Here is a 26,590-nt window from a genome sequence, read left to right as displayed (position 1 = left end):
CTCTTAAAGCACTTCGGCTTTCCTAAAACTATTATGTTCAAGCTCTCCAGTTTCCTTTTTGATGGAGGCTCATCTGTCCGGAACCATTGCATGATGGGAGAAAGAAATTAACACGTGCAACTTGTCCCTTCACTGTACTTCTTTGGTGGGAAAAATTGCACTTTATACATTTTGCCCAGCCATGCTGCTGTTAAAGACACAGGAACTTCTGCCATGAAAAGATCTGGCAAACCTGCTTGCTATTGACGCCATGTTCCCACTTAGTTAACTGGGCCATAAACATTGCATTTGGAAAGCAAAGCATGGTGAACAGTTCACTCTAATGGCTTCTATTGAAATTGTATTTGCTTGTAATATTTTAAGCATTTGTGTCACCCTTTTATCTTTACTCTGCACATATGAGCAAGAGTCACACCAGGTTGGATGACAGTGTAATGTATTTTCAGTGTCCAGTTTCAGACATGGGATTTCTCTGTTTGTTATTGCTTCTTTACAGTTTCAAAAATCTAGAGTTTGCTGGTTTCCCCTCCATTGCCTGCTGTTGATAGTGTTTGCCTAGGGTTTCCAACAGGGGGTACTAGTATCCCTAGAGGTACTTGAAGGGCTCTAGGGGGTACTCAGAGCCCTTCTGCCTCCTCACACTGCGGCTGCACTATTTGCTCCCATCTGAGGATTAGGGATATGCAAACAGGTTCAATGTCAAACATGTTCGGTTCACTATCAGACCACCACCACTACCCTGGCCATTTGTGGGAGTTCGCTAGTTTTTTTAAAAAAAAAATTGGGCATGCACGATGGCCTCCAAAATGGCTGCCGCAACAGAGGGCAGGCCCGGAATGAGCCAAAGACTGCCCAAACCAGGTGATTTGTACATAAATGGAGACTAGAGAGAGGGAGGGAGGGGGGACTTCTGGAAACCCCCCACCACCACAGCCAAATCTAAGCCCCCAGACAAAGTAGCAGTAAGTAACATTTAATTTTTTAAGTTACTTTAAAAAAATCTCACGAACCTCCCCTGAACCAAACTGCAGGGGGGTGTTCGGACATGTCTGTTCCATTTCAAGCCCAGTCCAGACTAAAACTGAACTGAGCAATCTAGTTTTGTGCACACCCCTACTGAGGATCACTGGCTTGAAGCTGACGTGGCCTAAACTATGTGTTTGCTGCATAAGGGGAGGCAGGACGGCAAAGACACTCCCCCTCTGCCCCTGATTGGCTGGCTATGCTCAGCCTACCCCTCCTCTCAACCTGATTGACAGGCTTCAGAAAATTAGCACTGAGTACATCCATTGAAATTAATGGGAGTACTCAGTGCTAATTTTCTCAAGTTTACTTGTCCTATCAATTTCAATGAGAGTATTCATTAGTAACTTAGTCTGGATGTAAGCCAGTGACTGTCTCACAGCAATGTGTGTCTGTGTGCATGTACACAACATCCTCTAAAAATTTCTTTGGGATATGTGAGCTGAAGGTTTGCATCAGAAGGTTTACATTTCTTTTTTTTAAAGGTTGGGAACAGTATTCCCTATAAGGCCTGCGCATGTGCGTGTGCTCACGTGTTGTTGTTTTTAATATCCCCTCAGTTAATTTTAGATCCCACTCAAGTTAAATCAGGAAGGTCCCACTCTGAATGCACATGCGCACACACTGCCTTGATATTGCCACCCAGAACAAAACTCATTCTGCACACAGATGAAAACAATTAGAGAGAACACTGGTTGGGAATCCTCTGGTATTTCAGATCTGTTTTGGCCCAAATGGTGCGCAGCATAATGTGGGTGGTGCTGATGCCCCGCATTCCTGTGGTTCTGGAGTGAAGTGTCGACAGACTTGCGCTTTTGCACAAGGGCACAAATCCTTCAAGTAGTGCCCATCAAGATGTTTCCAATCTAACAAGTGTGTCTGGATTGTAGGCGCACTCCCGGAAGTATTTGCACTCTTGTGCATAAGTGCCAGATTGCTTGCACCTCACTATGAGCCCAGAGCAGCACAGGTGGATTGGCACGGGTGGATCCAGAGCATTATGCTGCGCTGGATGTCAGTCACTGTCTGTGTAACCTACAGACTCATCAGGACAGCGACAATCTCCTACCTTGTTTGAAACTTGGAATGCAATGTTGTTATAGAGAGGGCCCATCACTCAGTCGAACAAGCTTGCTCTCCAACTAAAGAATCTCAGGCAGTAGGGCTGGAAGAGGTCTTTGCCTGTAGGCTTGCTACTGCCAGTAGGGCTGTGCAGTTGCATCAATCTGACAGACATGTCGGAGATGACATGCCCTCTTTCAGGGGATGTCGGAGGGAGTTCTGGAACTATAGTAGGAGCCTCTGACAGTCAGGACTCGGAATAAGATCCCTGCTGTCATTCCTGACCTCACAAATATTCCCACATGAATGCTGGAAGGTCCTACCCTCTTCTTCCCCTCCTCCCCATTCCTTTGCTTGTGACAAGGTGGGGGCAGGAGGCAGGCCTCCTCACATCCTCTTTGCTCTGGAGAAAGCATGCGCTTGGTTTTTAAAGTGACATTTTTTTTCTTTAGCCATCCATCTAGGTCCCTGCATGGCCTGGGTAACCTCACAAGCATCTGTGCCATTCAGGCAACGAGTAGGACAGCTTTTCTTCTAGGACCCTGAGTGGCCCTGAGTGTTCTACTAAAACTGATATTAAGTAGTTAGAAAAGTGTGGCACACCTGGAATGCATTTTGGGCATTTCAAAGAAGCTGGAAGCATGAATTACTTATTTTATGTTTAGCACTTTTCCATGTCCCAAGTGGTTTAAAACAAAAACAAACATTCATTTAAGTGGCCTAAAAGAAAACCGAACCATACCACAACAAAGTGGGGGGAACCTACCGTACTTGCACTTCATCTTCTCACATATGGGTGTGATTCTAAGGGACAAGAAGCACATTCTCCTACTCTTCCACACACAAGACTCAGAAGGACAGAGAGTACAAGTCAGCACTTTCATTTTCGCTGCCCCTTTGGAACGTGCACAGTGGCTTTACGTAGGTTTCAGTGACCAAGCTCGTATAGCTCCTGCAAATCTTAATCTAAATGGCGATCAGGCTAAAACTAGATGTCACAGTAAACACATCAGCTGACCTACAGAGCAAGGATGTTTTAGTGTTGTGTTGTGAACTGCACAGAGTTTTTTATTGTTACGGGATGGCTAACAAATGAAGTTGTTCATTATTATTGTTGCAGCAGCAGCAGGGAAGCAGCAATTTCTGATGCTGTCCTCTTTCCCAGAAAGCCCATTCTGTGCCACCAGAAATATATCCCTGAGGGTTGTGCAGCTCTCGGGGACATATTTTCAAGGGGAGGATGTCAAAAATTGCCACTTCCCCATTGAACCATTGTAGTTAGTTGGAAAGTGCTGTTAGGGTGCTCCTCTCACTGCACCAATGGTTCCTTGCTCTGCGTCAGTCATCTTCACACTTCTGTTTCTGAAAGGGGGAAAAAGCAGCTGCAGCTAGAAATCTTCTCTGCCCCATACATGCACCATGGTTCCCTTGAAGCTGCTCTTTGCCCTGCTAGGGAAGCTGATATGGTCATAAATACCAGCTTCCCTCTTGGGAGATATAGCAGCCAGAAGCAGGAGGTTTTTGTCAAGATTGCAGTGCAGGGGAAAGGCTTCGCCTCCATGCAACAGTCCCAAAGTGGGTTGGGGAGCCCTGGCAGCTGCTATTTTTAAAAAGAGAATGAAAGGGCAAGAACATAATTAACATCGTGTCAGGTTTGACCCTAAGAGTCTGGGAATGCCAGGGGCATCGGTGATGCAGGTACAGGGAGTCTAGAAGTACAATTGTAGATTCAGAAACTAGATTTCCAATGTCAGCCCCACATCTAACTGGTATTTCTGTACTCCTCTTCATATTTGGTGGGAGGCGGGGGGGGGGGAGAGAAAAATCACTATCTAAGATTTTTCACTGGTTGCAACTTGGACATTCTTTATCTCCAGAATATGAATTCTCTATAACCCTCAACTGTAAAAGAGACCAAAGTCTATATGATTCACTGAAAGTCTGTATTTTTTAAAAGTTGGTTATTTAGTGATTATTCTAGATAAAACATATGGCATCATAGATTCATTTGTGTAATAATAAATTCCTTTGTCACATATATAAATCTTGTTCTACTTATTTTGGCTGATCTTAGTGTCCTTTGTATCTTTACCCATTCCTTTCTTTGAAATTTTAATGTTTCCTAGTAGCAACATTGGTACAAATCTCTCTGGAACGGCTACTTCATAATATTATACAGAGCCCTTTCTCACAATCGCATGAGAGGGATTGAGGGCGGGCAGCAGGCATGGCAGCAGAAGCTCGCCTTCCCCACAGACGATCCAGGTGGGGTCTGGGCACAGGGATCGCACACCCACATGGTCTGCAGCACAGAGGTGCAGGGGTCAGGACACGTCATCCTGGCACCTGGAAATCCCACCGTGAGCGTGCAGTGCATTGTGGGGATCTCCCAAGTGACAGGAGGACAGCCACCAGTGCTTCAGTGCCGGCTGAAAGCAGCTGGCATTGAGACGCAGTGAGGTAAATGAAAGTGAAAGTGAAAGAACTTGCTCCCTTAACCTTGTTTAACAGCGCAGCTTCTTAGCCGGGTTTACCGCCAAGGCATAGCAGGGAGCTGGTCAGCTCCTGGCAGTTCTTGTGGTCAACCAGTCCTGGGCTTAGCTGCCCTAGCCTGGTCTTGGCTGCTTGTGAGAACAGACTGACGCTGTTCCTACTTGATGGCTGAAATCCAGCTTAACGCATTGCTGCCAATGCCACACTGGTCCTGGAAGAAGGGCAATTTTTAACAGTCTCTCCTTCCCTCTGCATCCAACTGTGTGTCATGAAAATATGTTGTGTAACCCTCAGCAACATGGTTTTGGCAGGCACAGTTGATGCAGAGGGAAGGGGAGACTGGTGAGAAGCATCCCTCCTCCAAGGACCAGCTCAGCATTGGCAGCGTCAGAGCTGCATTAAGCTGGATGCCAACCAATAGAGTTGTTCTCATGACCCTAAACAGGGTTGGGGGAGCACCTAGCCAGAGTAGGAGAGCCATGTGAGCCATTTTTGGAAGGGCGGTATAGAAATTGAATGAATGGATGAATGAATGATAAATGTGCACCCCCATCAGCCATTGTGTGTTTGCAAACATCAAGGTAGGAAGAGGGGAGAATGATTGTGTAGGAACTGGGGGCTATGTAGGATAGCTTTTCACCCATACTCAATACGATGCCTGGTACAGAATGTGGGTTGGCCATACCCAACCCGCCCAGCTCCCACATGATCACTCTCCCCTCCTGAATTTTGATCTTTGCAAACACATGGCCGCCAATTGGGAGCATGCATGGCTCCCCTATCTTGACTAGGCATTCCTCCTTCAGGTTTAGGGTCATCAGAACATCCCAAATATCTTCCTCAGAACAATATGGCTCCATGTTTGCTTGTCTGATCCTTATCTGTGTTTAGATTGGTGTGCTTGCACGTGCTGTGCAATATCCATGCTTTGCAATGGAGCTACTATAAAGATCCTGCACAACGGATGGACTAGAATGCATAGAGGTGTGGCACACAGGTTCAGTGCTAGTTTGATTGCTCCCAAAATCTTTAAGTTGACTTCAAGAAAGGGGGGGGCACGCATTTCATAGCCCAATTTGTACTCATGTTGCTATCTTATATCCTGAAACAAAGGACAAATAACTCAAGAATACACTTACATCTAATGTTTATAAATATATGATTAGACTGATGCATAATTAATAAAACCTGCTTAACTCCAAAACCTGACATCTCATGATGTTAAATTCATAGCAAGCATACCACCTGAAAGTCCAAATATACCCTTGCATTCTGGAGAACTTTTAATTAGCAAGATGATTTGAATACTCTACAAATGTTTTTTCTGTCTTGGAACAAATATATATAATTGGGTATACGGTGACTCTTTCCTTTTCTTCATACATGCAAATTGTTGTGGAACGGATCATATATGCTCTGCATATGGTGAACATATAGTGTTGTGCTGGCTTTTACATAATTAACATATCTAAATTATGTAAAAACCAGCACAACACCTGTGTGTATTACAGATGCCATTTATGGTACAATGATCCCGACTCTGAGGAGCTGGTAGTGTAATAATCCCAGTCCCAAATTTCATATGTGTTCTGATGTACACTCAGAGTTCCTGTGCTCAGGGTCCTCCTTCATATGAGTGCAGGAGTCTAATTTATGTGTGCCAATGAAGGGGTAAAGGAACCAGCTCCTTTCATTGAAATTAATATGAAAATTATGGCAGGCAGCAGAACCATTGGCCACAAAGGAGGAATCCCTACTGATGTAGCCACTATAAACAGGATGATCATGTGCTTCAGCCTCTGAGCTCAATCAGATTCTTCACCCATCTCATAATGTTCTCGCTAATTCCCCTGAAATGGCATGCGTGGTTTGACAGCAAAAGCCATGGACATCTCTGATCCAAACCGTTTGAGCTGTGGTGCCACAGCAAGCCTACAATAAGGCAACAGTGAGTGTCTCCTTGGTGGGGACTCTCAAACCCATCACTCCCAGCCGAGATGGCAGTGTGAAGACAAGATGCAAAATGAGGACTATCAAAGAGGTTCTTCCTGTTGAGGGGAGATTGCACCTTGTTATGGCCTCATCTACCCACGGGGGCAGCTCAAGTCATATAGTCCCAGGATCTGCATGGATGGAGTCTAAAGCTAGAAGGAGGCGCTAGTAGGTAATGTAACCCTTCATTTGTTTGTTTCATGCTCAACCCTTGTGACTCTGTCACCTGCATCCTCAATTCTCTCCCTGTTACTGGCCTGTCATCACAGCTGATGGTTGGAAGTCGACAGGGAGACCTGGCACTGGTGGAGTAGAGGGTCACCAACCTCCCTTGCCAGGCACTCTCCCTTTGCAAGGTGACTCCCTCCCTCTCGGGCCTCTCTAGAGCCTTCTTAAGGGCAAAAGGTGCACAGCTCCACCCCCAGGCTCCACCAGCAGCAGGTGCAATCAGGTTCAAGCCCGGCCCGCTGCCTGTCCCTGGGTCCTGTTGCCCTCCTGCCATTTGGGGTCCTGACTCTCCACATGTTCTCTTTCTGGGCCCCCTTCTTCAGGTCCCCATGTCTCCTCTTCCCTAGAGCAGCAGGGACCAATCGCCTACTATCTATCTATCACCACTTCAATGCAATAGCAGCCCTATCCCCTCCCCAAGCTATTCCTGCTAGCCTGTGTAGAGTAAGGGGCTGAGATCCCACTGTGCCTGGGCAGCCATAGGATTCAAGCCTCTAGCGGCTCTGCTTCCGCTTCTGAATCACCATTGCTCACGTGGTGATTTCTCCCCTTCCCCTGGAAGTGCCATGTGCAACACTTAATTATGTCCCTGAGGTTTGCACAGGTATATAATTGCATGTTGCCCAGAGTACTTCCTGAGGAAGGGGATACTGGCGACTATCCCTTCCTGCACATGAACACCCACAGGTCTGTATCCTTTGTCTACATGCACAGACAAAGTAGGAGTACATTGGCCAGTGTGAGAATCATCCGCCCTTAAGATTTGGATTGTGGGCATTCAGAGTGCCAATCATGCACAAAATTATGGTTGCAGCTGCCTGGCCTGTTCCAATTCTTTGATTTGCAGCTGGTTTTATGAAGCTTTCCACAATATGGAGAGGAGAATCATCACCTGTGAAGGTCTCCAAATCAAGGTACTGTTCAAGGCACAGGAGCAGGGGCTGGTGTAGCATGCTCCACAAAACAGAAGCCAGCTAAGTGTTCCCCCATTACAGTGGCATAGTCCAAAACTATAAATGTGTAGCATTTTTAATAACGAACTGACTTTGGGGTTTGGCTAAGTGGAGCGATTACGGTTCTAGTGCTATTGAGAATATCCAAATTACAGTGCACAGCTGCACAAGGGTCCCTTAGTACAAAGGTAATGATGCCGTCTTTGGACACTTATCCAGTAAAACACAGTCATTAAAAAGCCAATGAAAAAGGCAATGAAAACACACTCAAAGTGAACTCATTTTAAATAGTTGATTTCCGGACTTACAGTTTGGAGAATTGCTGCTCCATTATTACAATATCCAGAATATTTTAAAATTTTAAGAAGTCAATTATTTCTCTCATAGGAACTGGTTTACACCTACCCATTATGCCACAATTTAGCGTTCCACACACTTGATAATAAAAAATATATATTTTAAAATGAAAAAGCAAAGGAGAAAATATTTTTGTAGCCTTTCTCTCGCTTTGGCTAGATTTTTTTTTTTAACAATGTTGCTGTTTACTAGTTTTATGCATACTGGAGACAAACAAATAATTTGGGTATTGTCCAAAAGGAGGCATCTGCTTGTATATATGAAAATACGCATCTTATAACTACAGGTTTAAGAAACACTTGAGATGTAAATCTTTAGCAGCGGAGCAATAGCATCACACTTCAATAATATCCCAAGGAGCTACTTGGCCCAGAACGAAGTCCTCTTGATTTCAGTGGGCAGATTAACATGTAACAGCAAGTAAGTAGGAAAGAAGAACTGCTGGATCCAGCAAGCATGAGCTTCTAGCACAAGCCAGTACTTCCCAGGAGTAGGGATGTGCACAAAATTGATTTTTAAATTTGCTTTTTTGCAGTTGTCCCTCAAAACACCCTATTGTTCTCCATGGGTAGCTCCTAGGGACTACAAAGTGGGTTGGGTGGTAGGGCACGATGAATGACCTACCACCCAACCCACAAAAGAAATGGGCAAGCAGGCAGCTTTGAACAAATTTGTAACCTTTAACCCAAATCCCTATAGGATTGCCAGCCAATTGGAAACCAGTGCCAGAAAATGAATCAGCAAGGGGAAAACAGACCTCCAAAATGGTGCTTGAAATGTCAAAATGCTTTGAATCGAAACAAGGTTTTGTCCCTGGTGGCGCAGTGGTAAAACTGCCACCCTGTAACCAGAAGGTTACAAGTTCGATCCTGACCAGGGGCTCAAGGTTGACTCAGCCTTCCATCCTTCCGAGGTCGGTAAAATGAGTACCCAGAATGTTGGGGGCAATATGCTAAAATCATTGTAAACCGCTTAGAGAGCTCCAGCTATAGAGCGGTATATAAATGTAAGTGCTATTGCTATTGCTATTGTTCCAGCTTGAAACAGGCCCTTTATTGAAAGGGTGTTGTGTTTCGAGCTTGAGACACTCGAACCAGTCCATTTTGAGTGGAAACGTTTAAACATTGAAACTTTTTGCACATCCCTAAAAGAGGAGCACTCACTCACTGGGAACTGGTGGTTCCCTCTGACTTACTTGCCACCATTACATGTAAAGCCACCCAGTATGACATTTCCTGGTAAGTACACGTACAATTGCAGCACAAGAGCCCAATCCTATGGATGCTTACTCAGAAACAAGTCTCACTGAGTCCAATGGGCATAGGATTGAATGCATAGGATTGAAACATTGGTATGCAAAGCAAACCATCATAAAGGTTATGTTCTTCAGCAATAAAGCAAATAACACAACTGGAGAAAATGCACAGTAAGAAGTCCCCAGTTTGTTATATTTTCCCCATTACTCAGGTGTTGGAATTACCCCTCTCTCCCATGGATATAAAACAAGTCATGGCTCCCACTAATTTTTGGTATCCCAAACCTGTTCACTACTTATTTCCTACTCATTTTTAATTTATATATTCATGAAGGCCGTATCTTAGTACCTTAGAGGCGTATATTTAAGCTGCAGTGAGAGTGTGTGACTGGATGGTTATCTGGAACTGTAATTTTAGTTGGTATGCATGATAGCACAAATTGTGTGAAATGATGGGCTGTTTTGAATAACATTGTATTGATGTTATTACATTTTCTTTTTAAGCTCTAAAGCTTGACTAAACTCTTTAGAGCTGTGCTAAAAGAAATGACTCAAAAGTTTGAATCTATGTTTTCCTTGGAGGTAAATCTTATGCAATTCAAAACTGCTTGGATGTTTTGTTTAAAATGTTGGAGAGTATATACCATTCATGTGCTACAATAACATTCAGTTTTCCTATAGGTAGTTGCTCAGTATGTTAATAAAGATACTAACCCAAAAGAAAAAAAGAAAAGAAAGAACACCCTCATGTGTTTGATATCTACAGTTATTTCAGAATGCATACATGTTTAGAAATAACATATTAAACTTGGGGAATGTTTAAAAAAATTCTAATAATAATCTAAAAAGCAAATACAAATATTTTTATTCTAAAAATGAGAATCACAAATGAAACCCATATTTGAAAAATGTGTTGAACCTCAAAATAATAAATTGTTAAATCTCTACTCTCTTCCCTTACCCCAATCCAAATCAACAGCCTTCCACATGTGTGTTTAAAGATTTTTGCTAGGCTACAGAATAGTGATTTTTGACATACTTTATTTTTGAAACCTTATATAAATATGTGTGTTTTTCTCTTACATGTTCCTCTTTCTCTCTCTTTTCCCTTAGCATCTCACAGGTATTTGCATTCTGTAGAATAACAGAACACTATATTGAATTTGTCAGTCTTATGAAAAATCAGTTTTAACAAGCTGTAAAATTTTGTTGTTTTTCTTCAACCCTTGTACATCAGAAACAGGGACAGTATAATGAGTTTATTTTAGCATTCAGATTTTAACTTTGAATATATTTGTTAAATTTCTAAATCTACAGACAATAAGAAAATTCTAGCTTCATACTTGTGCAAAATATACGCAGAGTTTTATCTGAATTTCTGATAATCAGATCTTGTTAATTTAAATTACTGTGACCCATACGTTATATTACTCAGAGACAATGGCCTTGTTGGGACAATAATCTAACCATGGTTTAGATTACTGTGAATGAGCCAACGTTCTTGCTCATATGCTCTCCCTCTCTCCTCCTCCTCCTCCGTGCACAACAGGAAAGTGAAACCTTTTGTATGATGTATGAATTTGGGGAACTGTGTTTTGTTAACTAACTCACTAGAATAGCAAATCAGGACTTCTCAAACCTTGCCTTCCTCCGAGACAATCCTCGGAAGCCTGGTGGGAGCACGCTCCGCACTCCTACATGATCAGCCCTGCTCCAGGCAACACAGAGCAGGGCTGCTGGCACTGAGGCTGGGACTCATTGTTCTGGCCCTTGAGAATCTCACAATGCACCACACAAGGGTGGCTTCCCCCCAGCAACAGGCGGGCACCCATCAGTGTTGCAGCACTGGCTGAAAGCAGCCAGCACTGACAGATCAGATGTTCAGGGAAATGTGGTTAAGGGAGTGCTCGCTCCCTTAACCTCATTTAAGAGGTGGGCTTCTTTGCCGGGTTTGCCGTTGGGAGCCAGTCAGCTCCTCCAGGTTCCCACAGGCTGGCAGTCAAGGCTGGGCTTAGCTGCCCCAGCCCAGTCTTGGCGGCTCATACCTCTAACTAGAACTTGGCTGTTCTAACTCTAACTAGTTAACACATTTCAGTCCTCAAAGCCCACACACAACATGGAAATGTAGTTTATTTCTAAAGTGAAAGCGAAAGCTTTCAGTCGTCTTCTTTTGCATGGAGAGGAGCCAGAGGAAAGGGGGAGCACAAGGTTCACTAAGGCTCATTAACACTGATCAAAGGCAAGCTTCAGGTGATCATCTGAACTGGACCCGTGTCTTGGATGGGGGGAAGCATTCTGAAAACTCAGCTCTGACATTCATTGCCTGACATTCAGAGGAATGAAGCTTTGTTGCATTTGAAACTGGCAGCTCTAGAGCAGGGCAGAGTTTCAAATGCAGAAAGCAGTTTCAAATTCAGGGTGGAGAGCTGGTCTTGTAGTAGCAAACATGAGTTGTCCCCTTTGCTAAGGACAGCAAAGGATGGGTGCCTGCATGTGAGCACGGCCTGCTATAAGATATTCCCCTTAGGGGATGGGGCCATAGTTCAGTGGTGGAGCATCTGCTTTGCATGCAGAAGGTCCCAAGTTCAATCACTGGCATCTCCAGTTAGAACTGAGAAAGAGTCCTGCCTGAAACCTTGGAGAGCCTCTGGCAGTCAGTGTAGAATAGATAATATTGAGCTAGATGGACCACTGGTCTGACTCAGTGTAAGGCAGCTTCCTACCTTCCAATGCTCAAAAGGATGAAATATACGTTAAAAGTTGTCAGTATGTAAGTGGAGAGATTCTTTAAAAAACTTGTGAAAATTTAATCCAGTTGAAGTTACACCAGTGCTTCGTCAGGTGCACTGGCTCCCAGTCCATTTCCAGGCCCAATCCAAGGTGCTGGTTTTAACCTTTAAAGCCCTAAATGGTTTGGGACCGGGTTACCTGAGGGAGCGCCTTGCACCATAGGTCCCAACCCGGTCCTTCAGATCTTCTTTGGAGGCCCTCCTCTGGGTGCCCCTGCCAAATGAGGTGAGAAGGGGAGCCACCAGGGAGGGGGCCTTTTTGGTTACACCCCATTTATGGAATAGCTGTAAACCAGTAAGGTTCTCCTGACTTCATCACTTTGACTTTTAGACGCCAGGTAAAGACGTTTTCGTTCACCCAGGCCTTTTAAATTCTGATTTTCAGATTTGATCTGATTTTTAAATAATTTTAAAATGAGTTTTTAAGCTGCTTTGTATTGTATTTTGTATTTTCTTTTCACTATTTTTGTCTGTTATGATTTAATGTGTTATGTGTTTTTATTGTATGTTTTAATCCTCTGATGTGAGCCACCCAGAGAACAATTTGTTATGGGCGGCTAACAAATAAAGTTTTTTTTAATTGTTCTATCTATCTATCTATCTATCTATCTATCTATCTATCTATCTATTTATTATCATTATTTATTTTTTATACACAGTCTACCAGATGTTATTGGCTGGATTTGGTACTTTAATTATCGGGCTCTTTCCAAGGATATAGGATAACTAAAGAAAAAGTAAAGATAGTGTCGTAGTATTCATGCTGTCCTGAGTAGTGTGGCCTTCTGTAGCTGGTAGTAATAATAATAATAATAATAATAATAATAATAATAATAATAATAATAATAGAAAAATAGGGGGCTGTTAAACAATGGATGAGAACTATTCCTGTCATGCCTTGTTTGTGGGCTTCCTAGAAACACTTGGCAGGTTTTGCTCAAAACTGGATACTGGACTACCCGGATTCATGGTTTGATCCAGTAGGATTCCTCTTATAGTCCTATGATTTCAAATTGTCCATCTGCATGAGGCCAGCAGTTAATTCTATGAAGAAACATACTGAGGCTCAACCCAACCTCAAAGAAAGACACAAAGCAAGAGACCAGGAGCACTCACAATCCTGGTGAATTCTCACCATAATATTTGGGTACAGGATGTGGTTACTCAGTGTGGAAGGAAAGCACTTGTATGCTCAGAGGCACTCTTTTTACAAGCTCAGGAGCAAACAAAAGGGACATGGGGGTTGAATCCTGATCAAGCTGCGCTCACTTTGAAGCAGATTGCTTTTCCTTGAGCCTCTGGTAAGTAAACAGGCAGCTCTCTGAAATGAAACAATTTGAAAATAAGGTCTTTACAAAATGGGGGGGAGAGGATGCATAATGATAAACAGGGGTGTTTTTCCCTCTGTTTCCTCCTTTGTCTTTTCTCCTTTTTTAAACACATCAAGTTTAAAGATTCTATGGTCCCCCCCCCCACTTTATAGGAGACAACTGAACTGACAATTCAGTGGTAAATGGAAGAAAGAGCCGAACAGAACTGAAAATCCTCTAATGCATTGACACTAACGTGCCCTCTATTGTTGAAAATGAGCAGGCAATCATGAATGTTCATCAAATGGCTCCTAATGCAGTTAAAGCATTCAGCTATAATTTCTCCTTGCATTTATAATTACTGTCATAGACTGCACACCTCAGTGAGCAGATTAAAGCTATAAACTATTTAGCCATAGCTTTAAGATGAGGAACTTGATTTGTCTGGCAGCAGTTATTTGTTAGAAGAGCTTGACACTTCACATAAAAATGACTCAACTTGATGAAGAACAATGCAGCCTGAACAATGCAGAGGTTTTAAATCAGTCATTTACACCACGCCCTGCAAAGATTGCAAAGCAATTTGTTAAATGATCTATAGGACATGCAGATAACTGTGTGTGTTAAGTATACCAAAATAGAAAAGGTGGGGAATTGTTTTTTTTTTTGGCTGGTTTATTTTTTCCACTCTACCCCCCCCCCCCCCGATAAATTTTATGTGTGGTTCTCAGCCTTTCAGATAGCAGCATGTGTTCAGGTCTTGTATGAGGGTGGAACGAAAGATTACAAAGAATACAGGACTGCCAACAGAACGGCATTGGTTGGCAGGGGCAAGGCTCAATGTAATGATGCCAGGACATGAGATGAGTAGAATTAGATGTTATGGAGGGGGGAGAGGAAACTCGACACCATGCTGCTGCTCTTTTGGGGGAATATGAAGCTGCCAAACTGAGTCAGTCTATTGGTCCATCTAGCCCAGGACTGACAACTCTGACTGGCAGCAGCTTTCCAGGGAGAGGCCCTTCCCATCACATACTACCTGAACCTTTCAACTGGAGATGCTGGTAATGGAGCCCAGAACCCGATGCATGAAAAGTAAATGCTTTACCACTAAGCTAGGACTAGGGATGTGCACAAAACCAGTTGGGCCTCTTTGGTTTGAATTTAAACCCAATTTGAACCGGGTAGGTTCAATTTTGCTTTTGCTCGAAACTGAACCCTCCCCCACACACACACATAGGGATGTGCAAATTGGTTCAAACTTGAACAGGTTCGAATTCGAACCAAACCAGCCATCAGGTTCGAGCTGCAGGTTCGAATTCGAAACAAATTGGGGGTGGTTTGATTAGAACCAGTTTGAACCAGTTTGAACTGGTTTGGACCTCCAAAAATGGGTGGGGTGGTAGCTGGCACCTATGGGTACCTACCTTCCAAACCCCAAAGCAATCAGACATTCATACAATGTTTTATGAATTTTTGAAAATTATTTTTATTTTTCTCTCATAGGGTATAATGGGACTCAAACCAGCCCATTATTCCTATTATTTTTTAATGAATTTTTGAAATATGAGGAATTCCAAAATAATTTTAAAATTCACCAATTATCAGAAGAGTGCCCTATTGCCTTGGAGCTTTGTGGCTGGTAGGCACCCCTGGGTGTCTACCACCCACCCCACTTTTGTGCCCCTTGGTGCTCCACAATAGGGGATATGGGCTGGATCGTGTCCCATTATACCCTATGAGAAAAATAATTAAAAATATTTCAAATATTCATTAAAAATCGTAGGAGTGTCCGATTGCTTCGTGGTTTGTGTGGTTGTTGGCACACATGGGTGCTCTACAATAGGGAATAATGGGCTGGTTCAAGTTCCATTTAACCCTTTGAGAAAAAAATATAAATAAATTTCAAAAATTCATAAAGAATTGTATGAGTTTCCAATTGCTTTGGGGTTTGGGTGACAGGTACTCCTGGGTGCCAGCTACCATCCTACCAATTTTTGGAGGTCCAAAACCAGTCCAAACCGGTTCAAACTGGTTTGAAATGGTTCAAATTTGAACTGAACTAGGGGGAGATTTGAGCAAAACCAAAACCGAACCACACCCTCCTGGTTCAAACCTGGTTCGAATTTGAACTGAATCAGGCAAACAAGTTTTGTGCACATCCCTACACACACACACACACACACACACACACACACACACACTTGGTTAGGTTTGAATTCAAACCCAATTCGAACCAGTTCTAAAAGGTTCTACATAGGCTATAATGGGGACTCAAACTAGCCCATTATTCCCTATGCAAAGCACCTAGGCGCACAAAATCTGGGTGGGTGGTAGGCACCCAGGGGTGCCTACCACCCACCAGACCCCAAAACAATCAGATACACCCGTGATATCTAATGATTTTTTTGAAGTTTTTTCCCAATATTTTGCATTTTCCCCATAGGGAATAATAAGAACATAAGAACAGCCCTGTTGGATCAGGCCCAAGGCCCATCTAGTCCAGCATCCTGTTTCGCACAGTGGCCCACCAGATGCCGCTGGAAGCCACAGACAGGAATTGAGGGCGTGCCCTCTATCCTGCCATTACTCCCCTGCAACTGGTAATGAGGACTCTAACTTGCCCATTATTCCCTATGTAGAGCACCTAGGGGCATAAACCTGGGTGCAATGAGCAGTGTGTCACCTTAATCACTGCATACTCTGAACTCAGTTCTGCTGATGAATGGGGGAGGGACTCCTATTCATTGCACTGAAACAGGCTAAAATGTTTTTTTTAATTATAAAAAATAAATCATGAATCCCACCAGCTTGAGGCTCTCGGAGGGAGTTGTGGCCATACCTGCCTTTCACCCAAGCACACTTTGGTGCCCATGCACCCCCCCCCCCCAGGGGGGCAGTTGGGGCATCCTCAAATCTCCATTATTCCCTATGGGAAAAATTAAAAAAAACTGGGGGGGGGGGGGAAGGAAATTTTTCAAAAAAAGTAATCTGAAATCGCAGGAGTGTCCGATTGCTTTGGGGTTCAGTGGTAGGCACCCCTAAGAACATAACAACAGCCCTGCTGGATCAGGCCCAAGGCCCATCTAGTCCAGCATCCTGTTTCACACAGTGGCCCACCAGATGCCACTGGAAGCCACAGACAGGAGTTGAGGGCGTGCCCTCTCACCTGCCATTACTCCCCTGCAACTGGTACTCAGAGGCATCCTGCCTTTGAGGCTGGAGGTGGCCCACAGCCCTCCGACTAGTAGCCATTGATAGACCTCTCCTCCATGAAGTCATCCAAACCCCTCTTAAAGCCATCTAGGTTGTTGTCTGTCACCACATCCTGTGGCAGAGAGTTCCACAAGTGGATCACGCGTTGTGTGAAAAAGTACTTCCGTTTGTTGGTCCTAGACCTCCTGGCAATCAATTTCATGGAGTGACCCCTGGTTCTAGTGTTGTGTGAGAGGGAAAAGAATTTTTCTCTCTCCACTTTTTCCATACCATGCATGATTTTATAGACCTCTATCATGTCTCCCCACAGTCATCTTTTTTCTAAAGTAAAAAGCTCCAGGTGTTGTAGTCTTGCCTCACAAGAAAGGTGCTCTAGGCCCCCGATCATCTTGGTTGCCCTCTTCTGTACCTTCTCCAGTTCAACAATGTCCTTTTTAAGATGTGGTGACCAGAATTGTACGCAGTACTCCAAGTGTGGTCGCACCATAGTTTTGTATAAGGGCATTATATTAGCTGTTTTATTTTCAAACCCCTTCCTAATGATCCCTAGCATGGAATTTGCCTTTTTCACAGCTGCCGCACAGTGAGTCGACACTTTCAATGAGCTGCCCACCACGACCCCAAGATCCCTCTCCTGGTCCATCACCGACAGCTCGGATCCCATCAGCATATACTTGATGTTGGGGGTTTTCATCCCAATGTGCATCACTTTACACTTGCTAACATTGAACCGCATTCGTCATTTTGTCGCCCACTCCCCCAGTTTGGAGAGATCCTTTTGGAGCTCCTCACAATCCATTTTGGATTTCACTACCCAGAAGAGTTTGGTATCATCTGCAAATCTGGCCACATCGCTGCTTACCTCTGCTTCTAGATCATTTATGAATAAATTAAAAAGCACCGGTCCCAGTACAGATCCCTCAGGGACCCCACTTCTTACTTCCCTCCAATGTGAAAACTCTCCATTTATACCTACCCTCTGTTTCCTGTTTTTCAACCAGTTAGCAATCCACACATGTCCCCTTATCCCATGAACGCTAAGTTTCCTCAGGAGTCTTTGATGAGGAACTTTGTCAAAAGCTTTTTGGAAGTCCAGGTATACTATGTCAACTGGATCACCTTGATCCACACACTCGTTGACACTCTCAAAGAAGTCCAAAAGGTTGGTGAGGCAAGATTTATCTTTCACTCCCAGCAGAGCCTGTTCTTCTAGGTGCTTTACAATTTTATCCTTGAGGATGCTTTCCATCAATTTGCCTGGAACGGACATTAGGCTAACCGGCCTGTAGTTTCCCGGATTGCCCCGGATCCTTTTTTGAAAATCAGTGTTACATTTGCCATTCTCCAGTCCTCTGGTACAGAGCCCGATTTCAGGGATAAGTTAAATATTTTAGCAAGGAGGTCAGCAATTTCACATTTGAGTTCTTTGAGGACTCTTGGATGGATGCCATCTGGCCCTGGATATTTTTAGCTTTCCTGAGTGCCCCTGAGTGCCTACCACCCACCCCGTGTTTGTGCCCCTAGGTGCTCTGCATAGGGAATAATGGGTCAGTTTGAGTCCCTATTATACCCTGTGGGGTAAATGTAATTTTCTTTTTTAAAAATCATTAAATATCGCAGGAGTGTCCGATTGCTTTGGGATTTGGGTGGTAGTTGGCACTCATGGGTGCCTACCACCCCAACCCAGATTTGGCGTCTCGAACCTTTGAAATGGTTTCAACTGGTTCGAATAGAAACATGCTCTGTTTGTTTCAAACTCAGACAGGCATTTCCATTTCAATGCCCTGTTTGGTTCGAGTTTGAACCTTAGATCCGAACCGGTTCAAATTTGCACCTGTTTGCACATCCCTAGCTAGGACCCAGTCCTATGTGGCAGGAGCCCTGTACTCTTATGACAGTTCTTTCCTGGCTGCCAAAGCTGGTCACAATTTTATACTGAATGAGGTCAGGAATTCTCTTGCTACCCCTGCTAACTGAGCAAAGAGATACCTTTCAAAGTGTTGAATCTCTTATATTTATTAGGGTGGGGGAGCAACTGTCCCTATCCAACCCTAGCACAGCATCCCTGCAGTGGCTGTTGCTGATATCTGCCTTATGTTTCTTTTTAGATTGTGAGACCTTTGGGGACAGGGAGCCATCTTATCTATGTATTATTTATTTCTCTATGTAAACCACTTTGAGAACTTTGGTTGAAGAGTGGTATATAAATATTCGTGGTGGTGGCAGCAGCAGCAGCAGTAGTAGTAGTAGTAGAAGAAGAAGAAGAAGTAATAGAAAAGCTCATTCGATTCACAGGTCTGAGAGGTAGGCAGTTCACTCTGCTCATCCACATCTGTTTAAAATAATTGTTATATATGAAGAGATGATCTTGTGGTAGCAAGCATGACTGACTTATTTATTTATTCTTTCTTTCTTTCTTTCTTTCTTTCTTAGTTAGATTTATATGTCGCCCTACTCCCATAGGACTCAGGGTAGCTTACAAACAATAACATATACAGCAACAGGACTTGTCCCCTTTGCTAAGCAGGGTCTACCCTGGTTGCCATTTGAATGGAAGACTATGTGTGTGAGCACTGTAAGATATTCACCTTAAGGGATGGGGCTGCTCTGGGAACAGCACCTACATGCTTGCATGCAGAGGGTTCCACGTTGCCTCCCTGGCATCTCCAGATAGGGCTGAGAGAGACTCCTGCCTGCAGGTTTGGAGAAGCCACTGCCAGTCTGTGTAGACAATACTGAGCTAGATGCACTTATGGTCTGACTTGGTATATGGCAGCTTTCTATGTTCCTAATATATGTAGAGGCTGATAAGGGCCAGCCCACCCCAGCTCTGGTCCCTGGGGTGGTGTGACAATGCCAATGCTCCCCATCCCACCCTTACTGCCTTGGTGGCCTGCAGAGCGCATTGCTTTCTCCCCCTCCTTGGTTATACCCCCTGCCACTCCAGTGGACCCTGTCACCCTCGCCCCCTTGCATCACTGCCAGTCTTTACTACTGCTCCTTGTTTACTCCCACATCTGGCATTTTCTGGAGCTAGCCCAGCATTCTGTTTTCCACCTCTCCGCTCCCTGCCCTTCTGGCAATTGGAAATGCCAGAGGCCAGAGCAAGAGGAGGACAGCAGCGGTGGGAGCTGATGCATTGCTGCCTGATAAGGCTAGCGGGTGCTGGGAAGCTGCCTCTGCCATCCGAGAATCTAGCCTTATTAAGGGGGCCAGCCCTGAAACTGGCACTTCAGGCTGATGTCAGAGGCAGCTCAAAGGGCTGAGGATAGTCTGTCAGAGAAAATAGAAGTGCCCTTGCTCAGAACAGGTGAGCAAGACTAGGAAGCTGCCATTTACTGAGTCAGACCATTGGTCTATCTAGATCAGAATTGTCTACACAGACTGGCAGCGGCTCCTCCAAGGTTGCAGGTGGGAATCTCTCTCAGCCCTATCTTGGAGAAGCCAGGGAGGGAACTGGGAACCTTCTGCATGCAAGCTTGCAGATGCTCTTCCCAAAGTGGCCCCATCCCCTAAGGGGAACATCTTACAGTGATTATACATGTAGTCTCCCATTCCAATGCAACCAGGGTGGACCCTGCTTAGCAAAGGGGACAATTCATGCTACTTGCTACCACAAGACCAGCTCTCCTGATCTGACAGTTTTTGTAAGACTCAGGGACTGCCATATGACCTGCTCTGTCTGTTGCTGTTAAGTGGCTTGCGAACAGGCCTGCCGGTTTCCCCTTTAACTGCAACCTTTGGACAGAGCTAGACTGCAGTGAACAGACTGAATACCTCCTTGACACCCCTCAGATCCTAAGGGGAATATCCACTACAGGCTTGAGTTCTAGCCGTGGGCTACTAAGAAATTGATGATGATACCTAGAAAGTCAAACAATTATTTTTGCCCTTAACTATAACACAGACTTCTGCCTCACCAAGTAGGCATGTAAATTGCAAAGCTATCATCTTGTCTTACAGATATATTGTTACATTTCACTCCCCACCTGAAGGCAGATGTCCTCTTTTACCGCCGCCCCCAACAGCTGATAGCCTGATGGCTTTGGACATGGGCATTCCATATAGCTACCAGGACCATTGCCTCTGTTTTGCCTTTGAACAGAGAGGGGGGTATTTAGTTAGTGATGAAAATACATCTTTCCCACACTTTCCATTGCCTTTGGCACAGCACTTTCTCCATTTGGTAAACATGACAAATTCCAAATCACTTCACTTCTGTCCAAAATGTGGATGATTAGCTTCCAGAGGTGTAATTGTAATAGAGCACATGGGTTCCAAGAAGTCAGGTGACCCTGCCTCCGGGCCGCCTCGCTTGCTCCTGGGGCTGCTGCTTGCCCGATGACAGAGTCCCCCCCCCACATGGCATTGTGCGCACTGCACCCAGTGGCGCACTCCTCCATCCCACTGCTGCTTCCTGCCCATCCCTGCATGGGGTAGAAGCACGCCGTTGCTGGAGTGAAGAGCCTGCCACTGCCCATCGCTGCTGTCACTGTCATCCGTGCCACCACCAGGGTAGGGCGTGTGCTGCAGCCATGGGACAGGGCTGCCTGTGTAATCACGGGCCACCTATGCCCTCCCTACAACCACCACAACGGATATTTATATACTGCTTTTCAACAAAAGTCCCCAAAGCGGATAAAATAGAGAAATAAAAATAAAGATGACTCCCTGTCCCCAAAGGGTTCACAATCTAAAAAGAAACATGAGAGACACCAGAAACTGCCACGGGAGGGATGCTGTGCTGAGGCTAGATCGCGCCAGTTGCTCTCCCCTGGCTCAATAAAGAGAATCACTACTTACTTACTTATTTGACATTTGTATACCACCCAAAACTTACGTCTCTGGATGGTTCACAATAAAACAATACAAACAAAAGAAAGGAAAAAGGTTAAAAACATTACAGCAATTTAAGTGAACCACTCTTAAAAGAGGCCTCTTTGCTCAGATAGCAGAGGTTAACTGAGCAGGGAATAACCGATGCCACTCTTCACCTCTTTAAATATATTTAAAATACACATAATCTGTATTTCCCCCTCTGACTTTTTAAATGGTTCACTGCCATCCGAACCAGCTCATTGAGACAGAAAACCTCAGAGACGCAAAATGGGCAATTAGGGTGCCCAACTTCATAAGAACCTAAGAACAGGCCTGCTGGATCAGGCCCAAGGCCCATCTAGTCCAGCATCCTGTTTTGCACAGTGGCCCACCAGATGCCGCTGGAAGCCCACAGCAGGAGTTGAGGGTATGCCCTCCTTCCTGCTGTTACTCCCCTTCAACTGGTACTCAGAGGCATCCTGCCTTTGAGGCTGGAGGTGGCCTCCATGGTGCCTAAAACCATCCCTTTTCTCCCCTTGCAAAAATGCTCAACAGTTTTATGCACGGATATACGCTGGTGAGATATAACACAGCATTGACTCTTTGCGGCAAATCGTTTCACAACTGCTGATGAAGTTGTGCCCCTCCCCCTTTGATGTGTGGGTGTGTTCTTGGCTCCGTACTTTGCCATGCTCCTTTCCTCTGCGTGCATTCTGCCTGACCTCTAATGCTGCTGGCAAAGGATTGTGGGACACTGGGGGATAAGGAAGTGAAGCAGTCTGCCTCCAGGTCAACTCCAGCAGCTAGGCAGATGTTAGAGAAAGAGAGAAGGTGAAAGGTAACATCCGAGTTACCTCACTTGCTGCAAAACCATGGGGCTGCTCACATCCATCTCACTTCCTCCTAAACCTTCACTTTCCATATTACCTCTGCCAAGAAACAGCATGCTTAATACTATCAAATGACATTCCCCAGGATATAAAAGCTTCTTGAGTGAAGTAGGCTATGAAGAGATGTGTTTAACTAGGCACCGTTTAAATTAAGTAAAAATATGTTTTTAAAATAAACATTGGAATTGAGCTTGTACATTTGGGTTATGGATGCACACTTTAAAAAAAAGAATTTTGCCTTATGCTGATGGATCATTTACCATGATCTGTTTTTCAAAAAGGCTTATGATGTTGTGTGATCACTAGGCACCTCCGATTCCCAGGAAATGGAGTTTGGAAGCAGGGAACCCACTATAGGGGGATTTTAAATACAGGCACTTGTATTTGCCTATAGCCAAACAGAAGTTGGGGGTAGGGTGGGATTTGGTCAGGAAAATGGCTCCAGGAAAATGGTTAAACATCTCCCAAAACACACATACTGTAATTCCAGTCATATTAGTCCAGGCCTGCTCAACTTAGGTCCACCCCCCCCAGCTGTTTTTGGACTACAACTCCCATAATCCCCAGCCACAGTGGCAATAGCCAGGGATTATGGGAGTTGTAGGCCAACATCTATAGGAGGGCCGGAGTTGAGCAGTTCTGTATTAGTCCTATTCAAAGCCTATAATACTGTTCGCATGTTATGTTCAAAACTCATACGGGTGTGCACTGTACACAGGTACAGATCTGTGCACAGGTACAGTGGTTCACATATTTTGTTGAATGCAGGTACAGCAGTATGCCGCCTATCTGTAACATGCATTTAAGCGCCTGTACCCAGGTCCACTTTTAAAATGAATGTAGGTACAGTTCACACAGAAACCAGGTACGAGTGTAAAACATCTGTGTCAACATGTACCACATAGGTAATGTTTAAATTCATCAAGATTCTATCAGGAATGCATAGGCACCAAATTATTACATTACACATTACAAATTATTACATTATTACATTTAATTATTATATTATCAATGGGCATGGTACTTCATTATTCACATTTGTATTCTACCCTCCTCTATTGAGCTCAGGGTATCATACATAGATGTGTATTACCTCTATGCATTTTATTCCCACAACAATATGTGCATGGCAGAGGCTAGACTGAAATACAGTAAGTTCATTCACAAGACCAACTTACCTGGCCTGGGGAGGGCTGGTGCCTCCTTGCACACGCCCATGAGCTGTCCCTGCACTCTGCTGCTCGCGCGCAGGATGAGCAGCAATGCAGCGGGCAGCAGAGCCAGGATGCAAAGGATTTCCTCCTCCAGCATCCCACAATTCACTGCGCAGGGAGTGCAGTGCACTGTGGGATTTCCCTTTTGCTGGGCACTCCTGCCACCCAGTTCTATGGGGGCAAAAAACCCGGGCTACCCGGTTGAAGAGCTCCAGGACTGAGACCAATCTGGATAGGGCTGGTCATGTGAATGACCTTAGTGGCTGACATCCAGACTACGTTTTTCAATCAAACTGCCCAGAATGTACTGTAAAGAACTACTTAATTTCAGTGGGATTACTCTAAAGTAATGGTAACTGGATGTTAGCCAGTGATTGACACAAGTTCACTCCATAACTTTCATTGCTGAGTGGGGATTTGAACCCACATCCATAACCAAATCCAACACTCTAACTGCTACATCACACTGGCTTTCTGTACAGAGAAAAGAGTATCATAAGCAAAAACAATGGAGATGAATACATTTATTATTTATTTATTGAACAAGATTTATTAAACCTCTTTAATGCATAGGTAAAACAAATAAAAACAAAGGTCTTACAAACTTCAGCAAATGTGTTTCAGTGTTAAAACATCATTGTCAATACTCTAGGAACATAGGAAGCTGCCATATACTGAGTCAGACCATTGGTCCATCTGGCTCAGTATTGTCTACACAGACTGGCAGTGGCTTCTCCAAGGTTGCAGGCAGGAATCTCTCTCAGCCCTATCTTGGAGAAGCCAGGGAAGGAACTTGGAACCTGCTGCTCTTCCCAGAGTGGCTTCATCCCCTGAGGGGAATATCTTGCAGTGCTCACACATCAAGTCTCCCATTCATATGCAACCAGGGCAGACCCCGCTTAGCTATGGGGACAAGTCATGCTTGCTACCACAAGACCAGCTCTCCTCTCCAAACAGCTATCTCAAACAGCTGGGATCTCTGGAGATTAAATACAGCCTCTGAAACTAAACAACCAATCCAAGAACAGGGAAGAGGAGGGAGGAGGAAATGACTCTGCAGAACAGATTTTAACCCCTTTATAGACCAACTAGTATTTTTAAGCCCGTTATGATAACGGGCGCTAGCTTTCTATCCCGTCTTTTCTGTCTCTCTCTCTCTCTTTCTGTCTCTCCCCCCCCCCTTGTCCCCTCTCTCTTTTTGTTTTTTGTTTTGTTGTTGTTCTCTGTTTTTGTTCTTCCTTATTTTGCTTTTACTTTTGGGTGGGTGGGTGGATGAATAACGGCCAAAATGGCCCATGAGAAGGTGGCCGCCCCCGCCTATCGCCCTCCCGCGCACCCAGCTGCCGGAGCCCACCTTACCCGCTCCAGCCCGAAGGAGAAGAGAGGAACTCGGAAACAGAGCTACTCTCTGTGTTAAGCTGCTGCCCATACTGTCGCAATGGACGCAATAGGCGTCCTTTGCGTCCATAGCGGCAGTTTGAGCAGTGACTTAGCACAGAGAGGAGCTCTGCTCGTGAGCTCCTCTCTTTTCCCTCGGGCTGGAGCGGGTAAGGTGGTCTTCAACACCTGGGAGGGCGATAGGCGGGGGCGGCGACCTTCTCATGGGCCATTTTGGCCCTTAATCTTTTTGGGGGGGGAGCGGGGAAGGTGATTTTGGGCAGCTGGGAGGGCGGGTGAGCAGGCGGCGGCTGTGAGCGGGCGGGAGCCTCGTTGGCGGCTTTGCCGCCACCTCGCCCAGCTTCATTTTGGGCAGCTGGGAGGGCGGGTGAGCAGGCGGCGGCGACGGCTGTGAGCGGGCGGGGGCCTCGTTGGCGGCTTCGCCGCCACCTCGCCCAGCTTCCCTGTCCCCCCGTCTCGGTCTTCCCCCAGCGCCATTGCCCTCGCCTTTTTCAGGGCGGCCGCTTCTGGTTGCCTCGGCCTCCTCTCGCCGTGCCGCAGCTCATGGCTGAGGCGGCGGCTCCGCCGCCGCCTCGGCCACTTTCCCCCGCCGCCACACACCGGCTAATGGCCGCCCATGGCTGTGGGACACTGGTGTCTGAGGTCCTGTGTCCCTTGGGCTCTTCTGGGCCTGCGCTTTGCGCAGGCCCAGAACAGCCCAGGGAGGCAGGGACGCAGATCCCCAACGTTCCAAAGCCACGGCCACTCACTTAGCCTTTTATTATATAGGATTAACATGTTTGCTCAAGTTTTTAAGATCTTTGTTTTTATTTATTTTACCTACGCATTAAAGAGGTCTTACAATCTTGTCTGGGGTAGGGGAGAATGTGTATATCATTGCCATTATATCGTCTTATTTATTAAATGTTTATGCCACCTAATGCAAATGGCTCTATTCACATGAATAGAAACAAACAAAAACAAAATAAATAACCAATAAAAACTATTAAACATTAAAAACCATTTAAAACCATTTTAAAATGGTTTAAAAATAACTGAAAACCATGCTATAATAATAATAATAATTTATTATTATTATTATTATTAAAATAATAATGATGATGATAATTACTATTTTATTATTTTCATTATTATGTCAATATGACAAGTTATAAACCATTCTACTATCATTCATTTCTCAATTTTCTTCTACCTTGATGACATACTTGGCAATCTTCGGTTTCTTGGCAATCTTCCATCTGGACACCGATTAGAGACAGATCTGCTCAGCTTTAGAAAGGTCACTATATTGTATGTTTAGCATGCCCTGAGGCTAAACCTCTATATGTAAGTAGCTAAACAATGAATACGTCCTCACTAGTGCCACTTTTTCAACCACCTTGGTAGCAGGCTAGTGAAACAGCATTTTAAATTCAAGCTCCAATTTTGAAGTAGCAACTGATTAAATAAACAGTGCCTGACATCCAGACAAATGCTGTGCACACTGGAAAATTTTACATATTAGCAACAAGGCAGGGTGATTTTTTTGTGCCAATCTCCCCTTCTCTCTGCAGCCCACTGTACCACCCACAAATATGTTCCTGAAGGTTGTA

At 44.7% G+C, this 26,590-nt stretch overlaps 1 protein-coding gene across 1 annotated transcript in view; it reads left to right on the top strand.

The window, feature by feature from the left end:
* TSHZ2 (teashirt zinc finger homeobox 2) overlaps positions 1-26,590 on the top strand; it is a 488,874-nt gene that overhangs the window by 299,928 nt on the left and 162,356 nt on the right. The window lies entirely within an intron of this gene.

The sequence above is a fragment of the Hemicordylus capensis genome, chromosome 4 (assembly GCF_027244095.1).
Source record: "Hemicordylus capensis ecotype Gifberg chromosome 4, rHemCap1.1.pri, whole genome shotgun sequence".
Lineage (NCBI taxonomy): Eukaryota > Metazoa > Chordata > Lepidosauria > Squamata > Cordylidae > Hemicordylus > Hemicordylus capensis.
Note: the sequence above shows the minus strand (reverse complement) of the source record. Positions and strands in the feature narration are given on the sequence as shown.